Below are 24,792 nucleotides of genomic sequence, written 5' to 3'. Positions count from 1 at the left end.
CCGTGTGCGCACTCCGGGCCTCCGCCTCTGTCTGCTGAAGGTGGGCTTCTGCGCCTTCCAGAACCGGAATCCTCTCCTTTGTTTCCTGTTGCCGACCTGACCAGTTACCACCGTGTCCGTGGCTCCGACACGGATTTGTCTCGCAGCTGCACACGGGAGACGTGGGACATGGGGTTCATTGGGCAAAAACCGCTGTCTCTCCTGGCCGCCTTTCTTTCCGAGGCTCTGGGGCAGGATCGCTGCCTTGTTCATTCACGCTGTTGGCAGAACTCCTGTGGTTGTAGGACTGCTTCCCTGTTTCCTTCGGGCTGTCAGCCGGGGGCCCTTTCCCCCGGAGCGGCCGTGGGAGTGTCTTGGCTCAGGGCCCCCTGCTCCGCCTTCAGAGCCCCTCTCGGCTGCACATCTGCCTCCTCCTCCCGCCTGGTCTCTGGCCAGCTGGGCAGGGTCCTCCCAGTTTCAGGACCCACGGACTAGACTGGCCCCACACAGGTAATCCGGAAGCTGCTCTGCTCACAATCTCTGCGGGTCCCAGGCGGTTGCTTCCAGTCACCATGCCAGAGGAGGAAGGCTTCACCATGAAAATCAAACACTCTGGGATAGAAGTGACCCATGACGCCTCCACTCAGCAATTTCATTATTTTTGGCCAGCGAAACTGACTTCAAGTTGTGGGAATAAGTCAGTTTTCCAGTGGGGCCAAGGCGCAGCACTGGGCACAGAGCAGAGTCATCGGACCCTGAGGGTCCAGAAGGGATGCCCGGTGGACCCAGGTTGGGGGAACCTCGAAGGTACAGAGGAATCAAGGAAGGTGAAACCTCAGACGTCCATGGAAATAGGTGAGGGTCTGAGTGCCCTGTGGGCTCAGGCTTTGCGCTCTTAGGTTCCTGCTACACTGGGTTCTCCCAGCAGCAACAAGAAGGTACCACCCAGCAGCCAGTCGGGGCACCTTCTCCGCCTAGGGAGACCCCTGTCACCATGGGGTGTTCTCACTGCAGCTGGACAGAGGACCCTGGGGCTGCGTTAAGCCCATCTCAGGCCGGCGTTCTAGAAGTTCTGCCAGAGTCCCTCACTCTGAGGACACTGCTGGAGCCCTGTTTCCATCTGTGCCTGAGTGTGCCGGACAGGATCCCCTTTGAGGTGAGTTCGGGAAATTCCAGCACGAGGAGCCTCCTCACGGCAGGTGGGAAGCTGTGGAACCGCGGTCCAGGTCATGATATACCCGTCACAGGTGGCCCTGAGCCTCACCGCAGGGCCTTGGCTTCATTATCTATCGGGATTGCGGGAGCGCCCAGGCTGTGGGGACGGAAGTGTGCTGCCTGAGCCTCCGCGGCCTCCCTGACCTCCTGACCTCCCCGACCTCCCCGCCCTCTGCAGCCTCTGCATCCAGCGCTTCCTCTCCAGGCTCCCTGGTCTCTGGGGCCTCCCTGGCCTCTGACCTCCGCAGCCTCCCCGGAACTCTGGAACCCCCAACAAGACGCCGGGCACAGGGATGAGCTTGCCTGTAGCAGGTGTGGCATCAGGGCAGCACGAGCACCGGGCCTGGACATTGCGCCGGTACAGCACCACGTGCGTGGCCATGTTTAGGGAATCCTGCAAGCACCCGAGACTGGCATGCCTGGGAGCATGTGCAAGTGCAAGCGCTTGGGAGCCGCTGGCCCGGGTGTAGACCGTGCACAGAGAACATGGTTGTGTAGCACAAGTGAGCGACAACACACAGCGGGCCGTGTGCAAGACCGCAGGGTGACTTAGAGGACACTGAGAAAGCACGGACACAGCAGTCACAGACAACACTGGAAGCAACCCACCCACCATCCCATGCATGTACCTTTGGTCCACACACAGATGGCAGACCAGCGGGCAGGACTGTGTGAACCTGGCCAGCATCACGCCCAGAGAGCGCCCACCTGGAGCTAGCTTGCACGGGCAGATGCACACTCAGGGAGCACGGCAGAAGCACAGCCTTAGGAAACACGCCGGCATCACCCTTAACTCGGTGGGACACATGCAGGTAACACAGCAGCCACCCTTCACACCGTGGGAAGTTCACGTGGCAAGCAGACCACTAAGCAGTGGGCAGGTCCTGCAGGTGACACAGACGCCTGCAGATCGGCCTCAGCGACAGCACGGCCGTGACTCGTACACAGGCTGATACCGGTTCCTGGACTCAGACGTAAAATTGGAAGGACCAGATACCGGCGCAAAGATCCCTTTCGACCTGAGCGTGGGGTGCTCTGGGCCAGCCGTGCTGGGAGACTGGGGTGTGGAGGGGAGAGGGGCCGCAGCTGGTCTTCAGTGCTTGGTCCTGAGAGGGAGATGGGCTGCGGGTCTGAGTCCTCCTTTGTCTGCCACGTCCCCACTCTAAGTCATCACCGTACGGTCATCCCCAGAGAGGAGCGTCCGTGTGTGTACGGAAGATGACCCTCGTGTGCACATCTCTCTTCTCGGCTTCAGTGGTGCCGTGAAGACTTGCGCTAGAGCCTTTATCTGTTGGGTGAAAAAGCTTCCGTGGAAGTTCCTGGTCGGCTCACAGCATAAATCCTCCCTGGCTGTTCCTGCCGTGGGCGACCCGCCCCCCAGTACCCCTCTGGTGATGGAAGTGGGGCTTCCCGCTGCTGGGTGGAGGACTTCTGGATCCTGGGAGGCCTGGGTATCCATCCATGAGGGTGGGAGGAGGGAGCGGTGCTGGGGGAGGACACATTCAGGTCCCCGGCACCTGGTCCCGACAGCTCGGAGAAAAGCCAGGCCCTGGCGCTCCCCACGGGGACGGGTGGGAAGGTGAGGAGCGAGGCTGCCCTGGGACTCTCCATCCGGGACCGCCTCTGTTCTGCACCTTTGAAGTGCCCTGTGAGTGCTCCCCCTGCCGTGGGCCAGTGCTCACAAAGGTGGGGGGACGCCCTGGCTGGTCCAATGGGGCACTCTGTCTCTGCGAAGTGCTGTCATCGGCCAGCCCCCCGGGGAACACTCAGCCAGGACGAGGCAGAGGTCCCTCTGAACCCACCTCCTGCCCTCCTCTTTCCCCCACAGTGTGCACAGGATCGCAGAAAGTGGGAAGGACTCTGAAAAGCCAAGACATTTCCAAGTATTTGTCCAGGTTTTCTGATGCTAGGCCCTGGCTGGCGCCCAGGTCTGCAGCCTGGACTCAGAGAGCCGTGACCTGTCCTTGGTAGAGATGGGCAGCTGGAGGTGTCTGGCCCCAGACTGGGTTCCTTGGGAAGTAAAGGCCCTCTGCAACTTCCCCAGCTCAGCTATGATAGGAAGGGGCCACTCAACCCTCTGCACCAGACCCCAGATCCCCAAGGGCTGCCCACCCTGGGACAGGCTTGGGAGCTGGACCGTCTCAGGAGGACAGTTCTCCCCGAGCTCACCCTCAGCTCTGCTCGCTGGTCCCAGTGTCTCTGGCAGAACAGAGAGAGCCGAGAAGGAAGGCGCGTGTGAATTCAAAATGTACGCAATCTTTGAGAGGGTATCAAAGTCCATTACGGTTTTCAAGGACAAAATGCACGGGTGGGAACATCACTGCAGTGACCTCGCGTTAGCAGCACTAAGCTCTCCTAGCGACGTCTGCGTCCTCTCAGTGCTCACGCGAGATCTTAGCACAGCCTGGCACCGGCCTTAATTTTAGTTAAAAGCTGATAATTTCCGAGTGCATTAAAAGGAAGCAGCACACCATTCTCTCCTCTGAGGGTAATACACGCCTGTTAGAGCCCAGTTACTGCAGCCCTCGGGGTGTAGGACAGCTCACGTGTCCCCTGTGGACCTAGCTGTGGCTTTGTCACTGGATGTAGGGCCAAATAGGTCCAAGGATGATTGCTTTCCTTGTCAAGTGACCACGAATGTGGACTGCCTACTGCCCCCCAGACGGCTGTGGTTCAAGGTATAGCTCATGGCTCCTACTGCAGCCCTGAGTGCTTGGGTTGGTCCTCACAGCCCGGGCACCAGGGTGACCCTCGGCCCTAGAACCTCTGGGATGTCAGCCACAGTCAGGCCCATTTCCCAGGGAAGAAACGGCCCCTGAGTGGCCAGACTGTTCCACTCACTCACTCATTGAAAATGTGTTTTCTCAGGGAGCAGTTTCTGTGCTTGGTATTGAAGATAGAAATTATAGCAAAACAGATTTGTTCCCTGCCTTCAAGTTTACAGCTTAGAGAGGAACACAATTGGAATAACCAGTCTAAAGACACAGATTTACGAACTGTAATGGATACTGTGGTAGAAAATTACAGGGATCTTTGGGAGCATGTGACGGACGCTGGGGCAGCTGACATCCGAAAGCATTGTACTCAAAGTAGTGGCGTTCCAGGCAGAGCTAACGGCAGGTGTGAAGGCCCCGAGGTGGGGGCATCAGACCCCTGAGACACAACAGTCATCATTGTAACAAGAGCGGAGACCACAGGGCTCACTGCTGTGAGGACACCTCACATTTTCTCAGGGCGGCCTTAGGAGTGAGGACGACTCGTTGAGCAGCAGCCCATCCTGTAAATGCGGATCCTGAGTCACACGGGTAGAAATGCCATGGGAACATCCCTGGAGGGACATGCAGACCTGGTTATGGAAAAGGAGATAAAGGCGGAATGTCCAACAAAGAAGTGTCACTCTTTGGGCTCATCTAGGACTTGGACCAGGGATGAGGCGTCGACCCAAAGAGAACATGTATTCGGGGCCTACTGGCCCTGGAGACCATGGCTCTGGAGAGGAAGTTGGAAGGAATGTGAGCTCCGAGAGGAGAGGCTGAGACTGCCCGGGACCTCTGCTCACTCCTCGCACTTCCCCAGGCTTAGGCCAGGGTAGAAAGGAAATGTCCAGAAAGCAAGGAAGACAGAGGGGCTGCCCATTACAATCACCTGAGAGGCTGTGGAAGGACTGCCTCCTGGCTCTTAGCTTCAGAGCCTGGAGCACAGCCAGACGTCAGGATGGTCAGATCTCTCCACAGGTGCCTCACTAGTGGCAGAGACTGTGATCCACAGACAAAGTTAATCTCTGTGCAAACCTACAGTGTCTCCATTCCCTAAACACCGCCCGAGGGTCCTACTTCATTTTCATCAGTCACGTTTTTATCCACCCTGTAAAAAAAAAACCCGTTGATTGCACAACTCCTCTTAAGTACCTGTTGATTTTCATATCCTCCTTGGGAGAAATCAAGGTCTAACCTGGGTTGCCCCTTCTCCGGTTAGCTGTGATTTTTCTCAAGATGTTTTTGGTGATGGTGAGGCTGCAGTTGAAGCCATAGAAGTCCTCACCTTTCTAAGCTTGGCCAGAGGAAGTGAGCGAGAGCAGATCACTGAGCCCCAGGGTGGAGGTGAGGGTTCCAAGAGCATCACACATAACTGTTCAGAGCTGTCTCCTCCAGCTCCGCCCATCCGTCCGTCAGTCCGGCCGTCCCTGCATCCCTCCCTCTGGCCCCCACAAGGACCAGCTTCTGATGGACATCTCTGCAGAAGCCTGTGCGCACGGAGCCGAAGGGGCGGGAACCAGCACCCAGACCCGCCCCTCCCGGGAAGGAGACGGAGGTACAGTCCGACTGACCAAGTCTGATCACGATGGAACAGGTTTAGTCAGAACTGACCGGGAGTGGATGTTGTACAGTCAGTTAACCTGGATACAGGAATTCAGCTTAGGTGAATTCTTAAAAATAAATAAATAAAAATAAATAAATTCATTTTTTCGTGGCTAAAAGTTTCCTAACGTCAATATAGTCAAAACACTGGAATCTGGGAAAGAAACCATTGTGTACTATGTACCTTCACCTTTACGTCTTGGAGAATCCATATGTGAAAAGAGCTGTCTCCAGAAATGGGTCTCAAGTTGTGCTGTTTTTTCTTTTTTAAATTTTTATCTTTTTAAAAAGATTTTATTTATTATTAGAGATCACAAGTAGGCAGAGAAGCAGGCAGAGAGAGAGGGGGGGAAGCAGGCTGCCTGCTGAGCAGAGAGCTTGATGTGGGGCTCGATCCCAGGACCCTGAGATCATGACCTGAGCTGAAGGCAGCGGCTTAACATATTGAGCCACCCAGGCGCCCCTGGTGCTATTTTTTCTTAAAAACTGAAGCCTCAGAACAGAAGGTCTTGGGGAAGACAAGTCCAGCTGACGCTCTCTGAGGCCTTTTGTTAACATGACTAGAGCTGCCGGGGTCCCTCGTCACACACAGAAGGAGCGGATTCCTGCCCTGGGGGAGGCCCCGGCAGGTGGACGCACCTCCCAGACACACCCCCTCCCGCTGCTCCCCAGGCCGCCCCCCCCCGTGGGGCTCAGTCCCCATGAGCCTCCCCCTCCTCCTTCCACGGCTCGTGTGTGGGTCCTCGTGGTCCTCAGCCTCACCCCTGCCCCCAGGAGTCTGGATCTCGCTTGTGAAAGTGGAACGTTCCCTGCTCCTCTCTGGGGGGTCTGGAGTCCCCCGGGAAACAAAGACTAAGGAGGAGGGGAAGCCCCTTCAGGCTCCTGCGGAAGCCCGTCATCCTGTTAGTCACCGTGCGGAGCTGCTCTGCACGGAGGACACGGCCAGATTGGAACCAAGGCTGGGGGAGGAGGAAGAAGCCACAGAAGCCATCTGAGGATGCCGCAGTTGCCTCGCCCCTGCCTGGTCTGGAGCCCGGGGAGACAGGACCACACAGGACACCCCAGAAGACAGTGAGGGGGTCCCGCAGGGCCAGGCTCAGCCGCGTGGAGGAGAAGCCCCAGCACAGGCCACGCAGTCAGGTCACCCTGCAGAGCCACCTCTGTCCAAAGACACAGCCTGAGCTCTCCTGGGGGGAGTGGGACCCTGGGCTGTCAGGAGCAGAACATGGGAGTCCTCATGGTCAGGCCAAGAGTCGAGGCCCTGCAGAGACACAGAAATGTGCTGCCCGACCTGGGAGGCCCTGTCTGCCCCACGGCGCTGCCCTCGAAGGTGTCTGGGGGCTGAGAAAACCCACGAGGGCCAGAGCTGCTTGTCAGCCCAATTCACGGTGCTGGGAACTCATTATGGAATAATTTGCTCGTATCGATTTGCTGCCGACATATTTACTGTTTTTGCTCTCAGATCGGAAAAGATATAGTGTAGCTAAAGTTATTTTAATTATGTTGGTGCTTGAGAAATTTAAAACGTGCTAGCATTTTAAATACTTCAAATTCTGTAAAATGGAAATGACCATCCAAGACAAAATTTCAGCCCAGTGGGACTAGTGCCATCATGCCCACTCATGTCCCTGTCCTAAATGCTCACGGCAGCCCCCAAGTTCCCTGAGAGGAGCACCTCCCCCACTTCCTGGGCCTGTGGTCTGGGGGTGCTGAGTGCCCCCCAGAGCCAGGATGGCCCCTGGGACTCAGGCCCGGGGGAACTGGGCACTTCCGTTCTGCTGTGACTGGTTCCAGGTTGAGCGTGTGACCTGAGGGGAGCAGGGCCTCCAGCCTCAGGACCTCCGTCTGATCTGGGATGGAGGGGCTTCCCGTGTCACCAGGAGGCAGGTCCATCTGAGCAGGAAGCCGACCGGGGACACGGGATGAAGGGTGGGGGAGGAGCGGGGTCCCCTGGATCAAGCAGGTCGAGACTCCCTCCTGGGCTCTGTGGATCCGTCCCCTCGCCTTCAGCCAGTCTGTGCTGGGTCTTCGGTCCCCTGCAGTCAGGGGAGCCCTCCCTGATACGGGGTCAGGACGCCTCGAGGCCGGGAGGCGTGGGCGGGTCCCTCCCCAGAGGGACCTGCGCCTCCTCCAGGGGACCAGCCCTGGAGCTCCTCAGGAAGTTCGACCCTGATTGTTGAAAGGGTTGAGGGTTAATGAGTGTGTGAGTGCGTGTGCGAGTGTGTGTATGTGTGTGTGTGTGTGTGTGCGCGCGCGCACGTACGTGTGCTGGAAGGATGGCTCCTGAGTCCCAGATGGAAGCGGAGACCCCCCCTCGGGAGGCCGGGATGTTAATTAAATGTGACATTTCTATCGGACCCACTGACTTAAGCTACATCACGGTCTCGATTTTCCTTTGTGCATCTCGCCAAAAGCTACTTTAAAGCCATTTCTGAGCTGCGCTTTCAGGGCAGAGAGGTGGGGAGCAGAAGCGGGCAGCCCCCCCCAGGCCACGTGAAAGGAAGCTGCCCACGCAGCCAGTCCGTTGTTCCCGAGCTTGTTGAGAGCTGAGGGTGCAGAGCGGGCGGTGGGGGGTGGGAGGGCACCCTGCAGGGACGCAGGTGACCAGGCATCTGGCTGACGGGACAGGCCATATGAGGAGGGCAAAAACCCCACGCCAGAAATGTCACCACGCCTGAAGAGGTGTTTGTGGGAACGTGGACAGGCCCGTGGCCCACCATGGAAGGTGGCAGAGCGGACGGGTGCTCGCCACGTGGTCCTCACACGTCAGGTGACAGGCCTGCCGTCACCCGAAGGTGGACGCCGATGATGTAGAGAGGAGTATTATAAACCCTACTTCAACCATGAGCAATGTTTCCGACGGAGGTTGAAATCGTAGGTCAACTGAGGAGAAAAAAGGGAATCACAACAGATCTGCAGTTCAGCCCTGCGAGGGCCGAAGACGAGGGAAAGAGGATCCCCCGGGCAGAGAACGGGAGCAGCAGGTCGCCCACGGGCATCCGCCGCTGCCAAGAACACTGGAGTTTGCAAATCACAAGAGGGCACCTGGGACTGTGTGCGTGAAACCCGAAGCCGGGGTCTGGAAAAGGCCCCACTGCTCAGAAACAGCACAGAAGTCAACGCCCAGGAGTGGGAGAGCAAGTCTCAGGAAAATGTTGTACAAGCGGAGAACTGTCTCCGCGCGGTCAGCAGGCGTGTGCCAGAGCCCGCGGCGGTGGGACGCTGCCCCGACGGCACTGAGGCCGGGGACTCGGCGCTCACACGGCCCGGGGCTCTGTGGGCAGTGCGCGCAGGCAGGGGCGTGTGAGGTCCTGTTCGTCTGCAACTACATGGCTCCCCTGGGCTCCAGGTCAGCAAGCCCCAAGGCGACTGTCCCAGGAGGTGGGCCATAATCCCGATGACAGGACGGGGGCCAGGAGCTGACACCCCCTGAGCAGTGGGAACCGGGGCTCCAGAAGCTTGGAGGACACGGGGTCGCTGGGACCCTGCACTGGACCCAGCCGTGAAGCCTGCTGGAGAAGGATCCAGGCAGGGCAGCGCTGGTCCCCAAAGTCACATTAAATCCCAGATCACCTGGGAACGTCTGGGACACGGGCCACTCCTGCCCTGGTCTCTAGATCTGGAGGGCGAAGGTCACCACAGACAGAGACAAGGCCCACAGTACTCACGTGTTCAGTTACGTCCCTTCTCCTCACTCGTCAGTCACATTCCCTTCACACCCCTCCCCACGTCCACGCTCTGACCCCGGGAGTTCCGTTGTCCAGGGGCCTGGAGTCTGTTCTGAGCCTGTTTCTACCTCTGGGGGGAGCAGGTGACTGGTCTTCCCGCACCCCAGACAGCAGCAGGGAGCTCAGGGTCTCCGACTGAAGCCCCACAATCCCCGAAAAGGCCGGGTGGGAAAGCGGTCACGGCCGAGCCCCACACAGTCCCGGCGACAGGGGACGGCCCTGGATTTGCAGGCTCCGTCACACATCCCCGAGTTACCTCCTGCAGCTTAAGCCATTCCCTGGAGAACACTGGCCCTGCTCAGAGCCCCTCGTTTGTGCAATGGTGGGGGGACCTCGGATCCACCACCCCGGGCCCTCCCCGACCTCTCGGCCCTTCCAGAACAGGTGTGAGATCTTCTCCGGCTGGGCATGCCCCGCCCTGCTTCATGCTCAGCCCGGTCAGGCTCCTCAGAAGCTCCGGTCCCCAGGAAGCTCTTCCGGGCACGGTCCATGCCCAGAGGGTGGCTCAGCCTCCCAGGGCAGCGGCCAGGCCATGGGAGCCCAAGGTCACCGCCACAGGAAGGTGGGCAGGGAATGCGTCAGCCGGGTCTGCCCAGCTGGTGAGTGGGAGCTGCCCTGGGACACGCACGGGGCGAGGGGGCGTCTGCTCCAGCAGCGTCTGCCAACATCGCAGCTGCTCACGGGGGCAGTGCCGCTGCAGGCCTTTCTCTGGGTGAGGCTACCCGCTTGTGACCTTGCCCCCCAGGCCTTCGCGGGCCTCCCTGCAGGTGACGGGAGCACAGGGCAGACTGTGGGGACGCTGCCAGCCCCACCCGGGCATGCGCAGGTGCAGGAACCAGAGGTCCAGCACGTGGACCGCTAGGAGTCAGGCCCTGCTGAGCGGGGTGTGAAGACCCTGACTCGGGACTGCCAAGTACGCCCCTCCACAGGGGAAACAGGCTCAGGGCTGAGCAAGGCCACGTGCACTGGTCAAGGGACCTTGATTGGGACGTTCTGGGTCAGTCTCCCCATAAATGCTAAAACTGCACAAGCCTGGGCTGTTCAGAGGCTGGCTCCACACTAGCCAGTAGGAGCCTCAGGGCCACAGGCAAGCCCCTCCACCTCAGCCTTTCTGGAAGCCTCCATCAGGAACCGAACATAACCCCAGGGTTCCAGGAATGAGCCGGCCAGGTCGCTTTCTGCTCCCCAGCTCCCCGACGGGCCCAACAGTGCGGGTGGCCGGCATTCCGCCCTGGGCAGCAGGAGGAGGAATCTCAGGGCTCCTCTGCAGAGTCGGCGTCGTGGAGTCCTTGGGGGGATCTGGCCTGGGGCCTCTGCTGTCAGCCTGAAGGGGGAGGCCCTTAACCACAGAGACTGGATGAGATGCCACCGCAGGAATCGGGGAGAGGACCAGCTCCGCCACTATGTCCTTTCTTTCCAGAGCATCAGGACTGCCCAGATTCTGGGGCTCCCTGGGGAAGCACGTCCCTGGGATGTGGGATCAGCCCCAGGGGCCGGGCCCACTGGCTGGGTCAGGCAGGTGCAGGACGCGGTCCTCACTCCAACGGCATGGCTGTGCCCGCAGGGCGGCCTCTCTGACTCCCGGCCTGATGCTCTCTGGGCAGCACGGAGCCCCCAGCACGACCACCGCGTCGGCATCCCCCACCATATAGCCCCCCGGGAGGTGCCATGATGACTCCCACCCCCCGATGAGGAAGCGGAGGCCCAGAGGGGTCAGGGTGACCCCAGCCCATGCCCCAGGCGCCTCCCTGAATGCCCCATTCATCCCCTGACACCTCAGGACCAGGACGGGGCATGGCACCTGCTCGGAGGCGACCGCCTTTCCAGGAACTGGAGCGAGTTTAGCGTCACCGGCACCGTCCTCTCACTCCGCAGGTGTCGGACGCTCCGCCCTTTGTCTTCCGGAACACTCCGCGGGGTGTCTTCCCGCCGTGTTTCCCGGCAGTGGTTCCTCAGCCTGGTCGCGGGAGGGGCTGACGGCCACGGACGCCACTGCCTTGTGATGAGCCAGAGTCTCCCCGGACCTGCATTCGCACCTGGGCCCGACAGCACCACCCACCCCTCCCAGATTCAGTGTGGCCCCTCGGTGGCAGCTGCCACATGGCACCACGAGGGCTTGGACCACGGGAACCCCCGCCCCGTCCTGCCCACGCTGTGGGAACTCTGCCTGGAGCGCAGGGAACCACGTGTCTGTGGCTCTACCCCGGGCTGCCATTTACGGCCGAGGTCCTGCACACTGGACCCTGGGCTGACCACCCGAGAGTGGGCTCCGGGGTCACAAAACCGGACCCCATGTGTGACCGGTTCTGTGTGTCCTGCCAGAGCTGAGCTGAAGGGGCTTCTCAAGCCGTGTGGTCTTCGCTGCCCAGGACCCGGCAATACCAGCCTCATCGACCCTCACCCTTGGGAAGGACGCCCTGCGACCCCGACACTCAGACCCCGACACAGTCTCACCCGTGGCCATCACTACAGGCTGAGTCTTCGTCTGCACACAGATGCTCTTCCGCGCGGCATTGCCTGCAGGCAGCTCCCCGGCCGACGCTGTTGTCCTAAGACAGACGGCGAGGACAACCTGCACAGCTCAGGGCAGAAAATCGCCTTCAGTCGGGTCCAGTGTCCGTGCAGTGTCCGTGCAGCCATTCATTCTTCTGTCCTGCAGGCGCCACCTGAACCCTTGAGAGACGCGGGCGGGTGTGCTAAGAGCTGGGGTCACACGCCAGCAGGAGTTAAGACGCAGCTCTCCCAGGAGCCGGTCTGATGGGACAGGTGTCACACGCACACCGGAGGGCAGTGAGGGGAATGGAGCAGGGCTGGCTGCAGCCTTGGAAGACAGACACCAGCCCCGGGGAGGCCCCGAGGGCAGGGCAGGGCCGCACGGGTGATCTGGGATGTGACGGATGATGGGCATTTGTGGTGCGGCCAGGTCAGCCCACAGTCCTCCGTCTTCTGACCCCGGAGCCTCCGTTTTCCTTGCAGAGCCTTCTCCTCCATCTTTCTCCATGGTCGGGGGCTGCTTCCTCTCCTCAGCCATAGTGGCTCTGTGACCCGAGCCCGGCTCACTGCATCATCAGATTCCCTTGCCACAGACTGGCTGATTGAGAAAGATGAATGCTGAGCCTTCTAGAAGATGCAGAGATTAGTGACACTCAGACCCAGGCCCCCATCTGGATACCACACATGGAGAGCCAAAGCACAAATGTGGGAATCAGATTTGGGAGATGGAAAGGGAAGACAAACTCCTGATAGTGTCGGGTGAGGCCCTGGATCAAGCCATGCCTGAAGCCCTCACCCTGGATGTTTTTATTAGACGAGGCAGTAAATTATAGTTTCAGCAACAGCTGCTATGCATCTGCCCTTGAGATGGAGTTAAGACAAGCATAAATCTGCCTTGGGGCGCCTGGGTGGCTCTGGTGGCTAAGCATCTTCCTTCGGCTCATGTCATGATCCTACAATCCCCGGATCGAGTCCCACATCGGGCTGCCAGCTCAGCAGGGAGGCTGCTTCTCCCTCTGACACGCTCTCTCTCACTCTCAAATACACGAATAAAATCTTTAAAAAGAAATCGGCCTTCTAGTTTTCTATGCCATGTCAGGGTCTGCTTGGGGACCGGGAGTTGGAGGCAACTCTCAAACTAATCATGAAGTTTTAAAAACTCACTCTGGATTAGCATTTCCCAGAGCTCTTAGTCATTCTGTACAAAGGGCCCCACATTCAAACACAGCCTTGGGAGCTGTGGCCTGACCATGGGGGAACTTCTCTGTCTGTCTTCCAGAGACGCTGGTTTGCTGAGAGGATTTTAGGGCTCATGTGCTCAGCCATCTGCAGCAGGGAGGGAGAGACAGCACTTCCCACCGCAGCCGTCCTGGGAGACTGTGTTGGAGGGCACGCACGGGAAACAGTGTCCTCCACCTCCACACACACACACACACACACACACACACACACAAACTGGAAACAGTGTCCTCCACCTACACACACACACAGACACACACACACACAGAGAAAGGTGAATTTTGAGGGAAATCTCTTCTAAATCCAAGTCTGTTTCTGTAAACAACCCACTCTGGCTGCTGGGAAGGCGACCCACCTCGGGCGTCTGTCTGCTTGGCCCCGGAGCACAGCGGCCTCTCTGCCGGCTCCCCTGCAGTGAAGGGCTCTGGAGGCCCAGCAGGGGGTCTCGAGTGGACACCCATGTGCAGCCATGTTGCACTGTGGGGAGCCTGGGTCCGGGTGCAGAGCTGGTGCCCGAGCCCACAAGGTTCCTCTCCATGAGGACACGGTGTCCCCGATCCCTGCCCTTGGGGAGCATAGCCCAGGCTCCATCAGGGGGATATTCAGGGATCCTGTGCACGTACACAGCCCTGCTGTGGGTTCTGGAAATACTGTCAATGACCCCAAGAGGGCCGAGACCCCCATCTCCAGAGCAAAGCAGAGGAGCGAGGGTAGGCAGCCGCTGTCCTTGAAGAGTATTGATGCTGGGCACTCGCTGATCTAATGAGCTCGACTGCCGAGTCTCTGGGCCTGACCTGCTCTGGCGATGAACCTCGGGGGACTCGCAGACAGCAGGGCATCGGGGGCAGCCGGGGAGGGAGAGGACCACACTCCCTTCTCGTGCTGCTGCTCTGCAGGCCAGAGATGTGGCTCTCCCCCAGGCCAGCCTGTCCTACTGCACGTTTTCTGGAGTGCATTTCTCTGCTTGCTCTGTCTAGAACAGCATCTACTCTTTGTGGGAAGAACCATTTCTCACCAGGCCTACTTGATCAAAATCCTGAAACTGCAATGAAGTGGAAATGAGGAGCAGAGCCTTCTGCCGAGATCCAAGACGTCTGGAGCGGAAGCCTCCCAGAGTCGTCTGAGTACCAGCCAGCCTTGCGCCAGATCCAAGTGTCTGTCTCCCAGACACGTTCTCCCAGCTTTACGGCACATTGGTGCACAGTTCTTCCATGCTAGGATCTGAGGACCATGTGTTTGCCCCTCTATCTCCTCTCGTGGGTCTGCAGATACTTGGGAGAGAGTCTGTGTACAGACGAGTGGCCCGATCACAGTGTAGTGGCCTGTGTGTCTGGGACACAGTGGTCCTATCTGATCCCTCCTGTGGGCCCAGACTCTCGGTCTAAATGCAGGCTCTGCTGCTCCGTGGCTGGGTGGTTGCCAGAGAGGGCTGCCAGCTCTCACTGTCACCCACGAGAAACGAAATGGGGAGCCCTGACATCTAACGAGGTGTCCTCTGCAACCCCGTGCAGCCCACATCTCCCAGGTGTGGCTGGGCTGAGCTGACAGGTCTGTCTTGTGACCCCGTCCCACAGGCTTGGAGAAATGGGTGCCCTTCACCGTGGAGAGCAGGGTGAGGCAAGACCGGGGAAGGTCCCCAGCTCAGGTCGGTGAGTCCGCTGATGCCTTGGTGCCCATGTGTGTGAGTGTGAGAGCGTGTGCATGTGTAAGCATATGCGCGTGTGTGCATGTGCGAGTGTCTGCGAATGTGAGCATGTGTGTGCCTGTGCCTGTGTGTGTGCACATGTGTGTGAGCCTGCGTGCACCCCCGGCGTCCCACCAAGAGGCCCACGCAAACCTGGCCGGTGACCCCCAGGGGAGGTAGCTCAGGGAGGAAATCGCTTCAGGGCCCGGCCGCTCTGGGTCTGCGTCGTGTTCTCTTCCAGGCATTCTGCCTGAACTGAAGCGACTCCGCTTCCCCCAGCTTGGCTCCTTGCCCTGGGGAGTTCCAGCATGTTCCATGGATCACCGGTTCCCTCCTGAGCTCGGCGCCAGCACAGCATCACCCAATTCCCATCGTCCTGAGCCACGGGCAGTCACCCCAGAGCTGCCGTTCCTGGGCCCTGGTGGGGTGGTGATGGGGACGGGCGGGAAGCCGGAGAAAGCCCGGGGTGAGTGAGCGCTTTGCTAGAAATCCTCAGGCTTTCCACAGACCTCACTGAGAGGGACATGTAGGGTTTTCTGGGGTCTCAGCAGGAAAGTGATAGTCTGGGTTTAGGAAACATACCCGGGCACCGGGAGGGCATCGGGTGGGCTGGTGGGGCACAGAGGGCTGCGCCTTTGTCCTCTTGTCCTTCAATTCCCTTCGTCCCTCTTACGAAACTGACTGGCCTGCCCGAATTCCACAGGTTGCCGTCCATGCGTGTTTATCGGCCCTCCTCAGTTGCCGCTGTGCTGCATCCAACGAGTGCTCGCGGAAACACGCGCAAATTAACGCAGTGGGTAAGCAGCTCCTGCTGATGGCGGACAGGGCCGCATCTGGATGAGACACACCCCTGCGGCTTTGGGCAGGAGGCTGGTGTGAGGCGTCCAGACATAAGCCGGGTGACGACTCTCCCCCGCAGTCATCAAGTCAACGGGACCTACACTCCAGGGACACTTGTGCCCAAACTGTGTCAACAGAAATCAGGTATCTGTTGTCTAAACCGACTGTGCCGCATCGTCCCGACCTGTCATTCTGCCACATCAGAAAAGTAACCACATCATGAGTGTCCCAAGTGACAAGGGCCACCCCGAACCCCAAACCAGGAGATCTGCAGCGGCCTTCCTGTACACTCTCTGCTTGCTGGGTGAGATTAAAGCTTTGTTCCTCCGAAAACACCTAGACTCTGCTCCTAGACCCAGGGGCAGGGACAGAGCTCAGTGTTTGGGACAGCCAGTCAGTCACAACACCAGTCACCACAGCAGCCGTAAGACCGCAGCCCTGTTGACTGCCCCGCTCGCGGGCTGTGTTCAAGCCACAGCAGACATCGTGGTACGGGACAGATATTAACATGCGCAGACCCTCTCGGCCCCTCAGCACCATCATCTCTGCCTGTCTGGGTCTGAGTTTCCACGGGGTTCTGGAACTAGTCCCCCATGGCCCTCATCTGTCAATGGCAAGATTATGGCTGTGGGGTGGAGAGAAGGGTGAGGCTTCCCTGAAATGTGCCTCTAGGGGGACGCCAGCCGTGGGGAGTACGCCGAGGGGGAAATGGGGAGTCTGACTTCTGCAGCCTGCCAGCCTCTGCTCAGACGCTGGTTGAGCCAGGAAGGCCCCCCAGAGCCAGACTCCCCTCCCGCGGGCCCTGACGATCCCAGAGCACCGTGCATGTGCCCGTCCTTGCAGGCGACAGGGGCTTGGGAGCTACATCTCCCAGGAACCCGGCACCGCTCCAACCAACCCGATGCAGGCAGAGGAGTGGATTCCAGGCAGCGGGTTCATTTAAGGGGTGGACTAGGCCCTCCCTGCTCTTCTGCCACCCTCTGCCCTCTGGTAACCACAAAGCGGCACGGGTGCCCGAGCCACAAGCCAGGGCACCACAGGTCCTGCTGGCTCCTCGGGTGCCACCCCAGCCCTGCCTTCCTCCGGGCCTGCCGGGGAGGGAAGTAAATTCTCACGGGCTGGGCTCTCGGTTGTCTCTGGTGTTTCTTGCAGCTGAACACAATCCTTAACAAGTAGAGGAAGCACATCCTTCTCCCCGCCTGCCCCCAAATGCCTCTGTTTCCAGGAACGATTGGGTGGGAAGGCAACCGGAAGTTGGATGTCAGGCTCTGACGAACTAAACACCACGCACCAGGCGAAGGAGAACCGGTCATCCCTCACGCATCCCACGAGATGCCCCTCCAGACCCCTGTCCTGCGAGGCAGTGCTGCCCGAGGAGAATGCAAGAGCAGGCCTAGCAGCAATGACAACGAAGATGACCCCCCATTCTGCCCTGAGCACTTGGGCCTGAGCATGGCACGTGCACTGGTCAGGGCCCCCCGGGAGTGGGGGCCTCACGGCGCTCTTCTCCTGCACGGCCGAGCAGTGGGGTGAAGGTGCACTTGAGGTTCCAGCAGAGAGTCCCGCCACAGGATATGCTCACGGGAGCCACCCCCTTGCCACTGTGAGGACTCCGTCCTGGGGGTCCCGGCTGCGAGATGAAGTCCCTGCGCCCCAGGAGGTGTCTGTGCACTAAGCAGGGACAGCGACGGGGAGTTGGAAAGGAGGAGTTCCACGGGGCTCGGAAGCCGAATCACCGCCCCAAACTGAAGCCTGTCCTTCACTTGGATGCCGAGGCTGGACCACTCCAGTGTGCTGGGGCTGATGGGACATCAGCCCATCGTGCTCTCCAACACGCATCTGTCCACATCTCCAGCATGTGAGCTGCTCAGGAGGGCAGGGCCCCAAGGAGTGGTGCTGCACTCTTCTGGAAGGGGCCCCAGGGCTCCTCATCCCCTTCCACCTTGTGAGGACACACACGAAAGCAGTGGTCTCACCAGAACCCAACCACATTGGCACCTTGATCTTGGATTTGAGCCTCTAGACCGTAAGGAACGAATGTTCATTGCTTACACCTCCCCCCCGGCCCCCAACGAGACACCTGCCATGACCCCTCCGTCCCAAGCATTTCTCTGCGAGTCAGCTCAGATGCATCTGGTCCTTTCCTGGGCCGAGAACAGAGCCCTCCCTGCAAATGCGTGTCGGGGGGCCCTCAGGAGCGGAGGCAGCAGTTCCAAAGATGCGCACCACACGGAGGGTCTGTGGCCATCTCCAGGGCGGATCACTCAGCTTCAATGTCCCCCACATCCGGGTGTCCCGGCAGCACCCTTCCTGATGTCAACTGGCTCCTTTGATAGCTGTGGGCTGTGCAACCTCACTCCGCGTGTTCTCTTTCCTGTGTTCAGATCCACCCCCCCACTGACGGGCCACCCCGAATCATAGTGCAGCCCCCGTGCCCTGACCCTCCAGACCACGTCTCCCCGAACATTCTCGCCTCCTGCCTCCTGGGGCTCTGGCAGCGGCACTGCCTGCCCTGTGTTCCTCCTGAGATGCGCGCTCTTACTGCAGAACCATGAAGAACCATCTGGGAGGGGGCCCGGGGCAGCAGACATTCTACCTAGGGCCTGTCCTGGGGCCTCTGAGGTCCTGGGTTAGATTCCATCCTCCATCTGCATTAAAAGTATCCCAGCTGTGCCTCTGGACCTACTAGAATTTCTCTGCCAATGCCTCTTGCCCATGGACTAACCATTACAAACCATTTATCCCAGAGAATCTGGGTTGAGTTTCGCCAATGCAGAAACTCTGCAGACTGCATTCGAACACGTCATTCGTTCTCAGCGTAGGAAAGGAGCTGAGCTTCCCAGGAAGCTTCTGAAATGACCCCGTGACCCTTCCACACTGTGCTACTTGCACACTCCTGGGTTGCTGGGGAAAGCCGGGGCTCCTGTGAGGCCAGCACTGGGCAGTGTGCTTTAGGACTGCGTCCTCTGTTACAGTAAAGGGTCAACTGTGCTAACCACGTCGTTTCCAACAGCATTTCTCAGGGACACAGATTTTCCTGTCAGAAAAAAGCCTCCTTTCTAATTTACTAAACTGCTTCACAGCCTAGGTTGGACCAAAGCAGTTTATGATCAATATAAGTAATCTCTTTCTCTGTGTCTCTCTCAAATGGTCTTCCGCTGGGAAAAATACTGTTTTCCTAATACAAACTACAAAGCAGACTTCCCTAACACATCTCCTTGGACGGAAGATTTGCAGATAATCAGCTCCTCGACTAGAGACATGGCCCCCAAGGGGACTGTAGCAGCACCTCCCAGGGAGATAATATTTTTATTTCTGAATATTTTCATTTCTGTAAGAGCCAGTACAGGTTTAAAACACTGTGAAAGGCTGAGCTAGTGCGGAGCCGGGCTCTAGGGCTGTTACGAACAACACAACGAACCTATCTATTTTATCTTCCACGAGAAGTGATCATTTCCACTCGCAGCAGAAAGCAGGCTTCGAGGAGGCTGCCTTCTGCAGGCCAGAGCTGCCCGGGGGGGGGGTCCCAGCCCGTGAGCCACCATGCCCCTCACCCCCAGATGCACGGACTCCCGTTTCTGCCCCTTCTTCCTGTGTTCACGTTGTCTGCTATGAGCTACTCTACGGAAGGGGCTCACAGGCACGTCGTCTGAGCCCCTGCCCTCCCGGCCCTGGGCCCAGGAAAATGCTGGAGCTGCTCAGCACCCATGAACCCCCTTCCTGGCTCCCTGACACTTGCCTTTCCTCAGGGGCTCCACCTCCCCAGAGTGGACTCCTGTCACCCAGGACTGAGCCCGCGGTCCCTCTCTGCAGCCACAGTGACACCGCTGGGTCTGAGAAATGCTGGGACGGGTGCGCCCTGGCGGCTGCCGGACAGCCCCACGCCCGATGGCGGCGTGCCGCTGAGGGGCGCTCTGATGGAGTTTCACCGGGCCGTCCTGCCCGGCGGCCCCTTCAGAGCCGTTCCCTCTTTTGAGGGGAGCAGCTAGGGTCAGTCTGCTCTGCTTGTGTTCAGCAAGTCCTTATTGGTGAAGACGCAAGAGGAGAATGGAAGGGGAGATGCCACCCTGGCCACCAGCATCCGCAGGAGGAGAAGCCCGTCCCTGCTGCAGGAGCGAAACGGGCTCGGCAACACGACGCCACCTCACCCTCACTCCAAGGCCCGGAAGCCGTCCCTTGACTCCCCAGTGACGGTGACGGTGACCGTGAACAAGCGCAAGAACTCTGCCCGTGGCCACTGTGCTCTCGCCCCCGACGGAAGGTGTGACAGCTGCAGAGCACACACTGGGGTCAGGGTCAGGGGCAGACGGGAAGACACAGAGATGGGAATGTGCCGTGACCCGTGGCTGGTCGGTGACCCCTGACCTCCGAGAGCCGGTAGCAGGAGATGGAGCACCTCGGGGCACCGGACCTCTCCTGGGACTGGACCCTTGGGCTGCTACGGCCCTGCTCCATGGCCTCCTCCATTGGACCCCACCTGGGCCTTGAGCCAGCGGCCGAGACAGGGACTCGGTGCCATCAGACGCAGGGAGTGGGCTCTGGGCCCCAGCTCCATCATGAAGACGCTGGTCCACATGGAAATGTAAGGCTGGGTTTCCAGTCCACTGATACACCAACAAGGGCCTGGTGACTTGTGCCCACATGGTTATCTAGCAGAAAATCACAGAAGAACGGATGCAGACCCCCTGACGGAGCCGCGTGCAAATGGAGCCCACGGACAGCGACTGCACCTGACCACGTGGGATGGACAGCCCGGGCAGCACCGTGGCCGTGGCCATTCATGGCTTTAAAAATCAGACAGAGGAGGTAGAGGGCACGTTTAGTTACATGGTTCCACCTGTAGAGCTTGTGACAGGGGCATCTCCATGCAGTGATTCTGCCTTTTACACCCACATTCAGTGATTAGCTTTGATCTACACTGTAGTTATCATCTCAGAATTTACAGACTCTTTAAACTGCGTGGTGCCGTGTTTCAACAACAGTGCGTGTTTCCATGCTTTTATCGTGAATTATATTAATTCTGACGTATGGTCCTCTCTCAATAGAAAAGAGTCCTACAGCTGAGGTGACCTTAGCAAGGGCTCTACCTTCCAATCTGTTAGCTGAGCGCCTGTATGACTAACGCAGGTCTCTGTGTGTCAAACTACAACTCAGTAAAACACATTTGCTTCCTGAGGCACGAACGCCAATAAGATGTGAGCCTGAACCCTCCTATGCAGAGAACAGAGAAGGGACAGAAGTCTGTGGGTCCAGGGGCAGTGGACCCTGGCGTCGCAGAGACCGGGTTCGAGTCCTGCAGCCACCACGGCCTCGGCATCCAGATCTCTCTTCTAGCCTGATTTCCAGTTACCAGGGTTAGTACCTTGTTCATTCTGTTATTTACCAAGCTCCCACTCTACACCGTGCGCTGTCCATTTCATGAGGAATAAAAGCAGGTGAGTGGACAATCTAGTGGAAAAGAGAAACGGGAACGGAATGAGCCTATGAGGTATGCCAGAGCCACCAGGGAAACGGAGAAAATGGTGACACCCACCTGGTCCAGAAAGGTCAGAGAAGGGCCCTGTGGGAAGGGACAGCAGAGGTGAGATGGGAGGCCACAGGGAGTGGCCAGGAATGGGCGCAGGGAGGGCACTCCTGGCAAAGGGAACAGCAGGTGCACAGGCCCTGTGTCTAGAGCAAGGCTGGACGAGGAGGGTGGCACAGCGGGGCTGAGACAGGCACGCTGGGCTTTGGGCCTCAGGGAGGGCTTTTATGCCAGTGTGACGGCAGCAGGAGGGTCCTGGGCAGTGGAGGCAGAGGACCAGATGTGCTTCTTTAAAAGGTCATTTAGTCTGCCACAGGGAGTACAGCAGGCGGTGGCGGCGTCTGCGGAAGTCGCGGGACCAGTTGGGAGGCTGTGCAGGCAGCAGGCAAGACGGGATACTCTGGTCCCTTAGGGTGGAGGCCATGGAGCCGGGGCAAGCAGATGGACTCCAGGGAATCTAGGGAATTTGGGCCATGAAATGAACAGCATAGTGCTGGGTCAGGTATGAAGAAGGAGACAGAATATAAAGAATGAGCAAGCTGATGGCCTGTAGTTCTGTGTATCACACTGGAAACGGAGTTCTGGAATGGAGCTTACTCTTGGCCTGTGGACTGCATGGCCTGTGAGCCACCCAGACACAGGAGTCTGGGGCTGGAAGACGGGAACATGCTAGACACATAAATTTGGGATCTGTCACTGTAGGGACTGTCTCGAATGCCGGGGAATGGACATGTGGGACACCCAACACCCAGGCAGAGGAGGGGAGCCTGGCAAGGAGACTGGGAAGGAGCACTGGGGGCAAGAGGAACCCCGCTGGGGCACTGTTGCAAAGCCATGTGTCAAGCGTGTGCCCAGAGGAAGTGGCTGGCAACAGTGTCAAATTTAACAGTGTCAAATCTGCAGGGAGGCCCAGGGACACACTGCAAGACGGACTTAGTGATGCTGGGGCATCAGTGGCCTGAACAGGAAGTTTCTGCATTGAGTGTGGGAAAAAACCAGAAGGAAGTGGTCTGCTGGTTAGGAGCAGGTGTGCAGCCAGAGACGCTTCTGACAGGGCCAGCAGGGGGAGGGGAGCCTGGCTCTGTAGGCACGGGTGGCCATAGGCAGGGTTAGCAAGCGGGGTGGTGGTCATGCTGGGTGAGGGGGGTATCTACGGCCAGGAAGTAGGGGCCAACCCAAGTGGCTGGCAGGCTAGAAGGTGACATGACAATGAAGCAGGCAGGGCCATGGGTCTAGGAAAACAAGCCGCGTACAAACAGAGTGGCCCTTGCAGGCAGCTCTGGCCACAGAAGGCAGGCCCTTTGCAATCCATGAAGTGTTTGTTGTTTATAAACCTGAGAACTCTGCATTCTTAGCTGATTGTCAGTAGAAATGCCTGGCTGCAAGCAGGCCCCTCGTGCAGCAGCCGCTGCCAGCACCCTGACAGAGGGGAGGCCAGGACCCAGGTTTCTGTGTGGTCGACAGGAGGCGCTCAGGGCTCTCCGAGCTGACCACAGTCACTTCTCAGCGAACCGCACCCCGATGTCACTGTCACAAGACTGGGGAACTGCGCTGGATAGTCCGTGTGTACCTTCTGCCTCACTCGTGTTCCACTCTTGCAAGTTCTTCCCCCGAGAGCCCTGACTACTCTTCCTCTGATCGCAGGACACGTGTGCTCAATGTCGAGGGCACTGGCACTGGGCAGGCTCGTCTGCCCTGGGCTCCAGCTGGTCCGGCAGGCGTCGTCTGCTCCACAGCACGTCGGCCCTGGGGCTCCGAGGAACCTTCCAGGAGGAAAGAGCATCCTCCCGAGTCACACTGGCCCACCAGGAAAATCATCATCTCGCCACAGGAAAGGTGTCCTCCATGGCACTACTGTCCTCCTGAAATACAGGAGGGAAAATCACTGTGACTCCTACAGGAACCGAGACCTGCCAGAACTCTCAGTGGTAGCAGCGTGTGGATTCCCCAGGGCACGAGTTCAAACAGGGCAATTCCAGGCTCTGCAGAGCAAGTCACTGTCCCCCTACGGACTCCATCTCTGAGTTGCTCCAAAGATGGTGATGGAAGCGCGGCCCAGAGGTAACCAGAGCCTGTGACGACGTGCCCCTCCTCTCAGACTGATTCCAGTAGGTTCTGACTTGAAAACCTGGGGCACTGAATGGTACTCAGTTCGATGGTCTGAGATGAGGAGATAGGAAAACACAAGCCCCTTTCTTCTCTTTCTGATGAACTGCCAAGTTTGAAATCTCACTCTTGGTGGGAAGAATGGGCTCATGGCTCATTACCCAAATGGAACTTGGCAGTGCTGGTTGGTTTAGCCCCATTTGTGTCAAATACACTATTGAGGCCGGAGGGTTTGAATACATTTCTGACGCTGAAGTCTGGCAACTCCTGCTCCGATACGGGAAGAGTGACGAAAATTTCTGCCGTTTAAAAAAAGTCTCTTTAATAATTGCCATCTTGGGGTGCCTGGGTGGTGCAGCTGGTTAAACGTCTGACTCTTGGTTTTGGCTCAGGTCATGATCTCGGGGTTGTGGGGTCCAGCCCCATGTCAGGCTCTGCATTGAGTGAGGAGGCTGCTTGAGGTTCTCTCTCCCTCTGCTCCTCCTGCTCATACGTGTGTGCTCTAAGATAACAAAATACATCTTAAAAAAAATCATTGCTGTCTCCCCTCTGGGTCTCCGGCACTGGAAACGGGAGATCTACCTTAGCACTCCACCCTGCTGACTTCTCACGCGAACTGTGGCGGCCTCGCGGTAACTGGCTGACATCAGTGCAGGCCGTTCATGTTGTCTGCAAACAAAGGACACGGACAGTCCTGGTGGTTTTTCTACCTTTTTAACCTGTGGCAAAATCTTACTATTCTGATTATGAAGTTTCCTGCTCCAGGACGATCAGAATTAAGAAGCTAACAAAGAAACTCTAGTACACAATGGCTCGTAAATTCCTAAATTCAAAGTGTCTGCCGCTGAAGAGAAGAAACATGGGGCTGATGTGGAAGAGTGTGTACATCCCTCCAAAACAGCTGAGTAAGCTTCTTTAACATTAATGTGATAATCTCCTGCCATCCCTCAAAATAAAACTCAGGATAATAAAAAGGGCATTTCCAGCGAGGCACCAACACCACACCTAGATTCTAAAGTCCACTGGAGACTGACCACAGATGGCCCATTCTGACATGTCTGTTTCAGAACCCATCAGATGCCTCGCCTGACCCCGGTGGAGTGTGTGATGGGCTGGGGCCTGAGGGCGGGTGTGCGAGGGCGCCCTCTCCGCCTAGTTCCACTAATACCTCCAAGGTGGGGAAGGGAGAGGCCCACCCACCAGTGTGGGAGGAGTAGCCCAGAACACACTGCTTTAGACCCATGGAGATGGAGAAGTGGCTGGAATCCAGGGAAATATTGGAGGTCATATCAACAAGTTAGTGATGTGTTGTACAGAAGGGAGCCTCACCCACACTGAAAACCTCAGCCCTGCGTGAGCCCATGTGAAGGGCATGAAAAGACAAGCTACAGCCCTGAAAAACATGTTTTAGAAACCACATCTTTGACAAAGAAATAATAACCAAAAATATTAAAAACTCTTAGAGTTAACCTGTAAAGTACGAATAATCCAGTTAGAGAATGGGCAAACCGCACGAATGGATGTGTCACCCAAGAGGACATACAGACGGCAAATAAATCCATGAGAACATGTTCGACATCACCAGCCATCAGGAAAATGCAAATAAAAATCATACACCCATCAGAA

Source organism: Mustela nivalis (assembly GCF_964662115.1).
Source record: "Mustela nivalis genome assembly, chromosome: 14".
NCBI classification, from domain to species: Eukaryota; Metazoa; Chordata; class Mammalia; order Carnivora; family Mustelidae; genus Mustela; species Mustela nivalis.
This window is presented reverse-complemented; position numbering follows the sequence as displayed.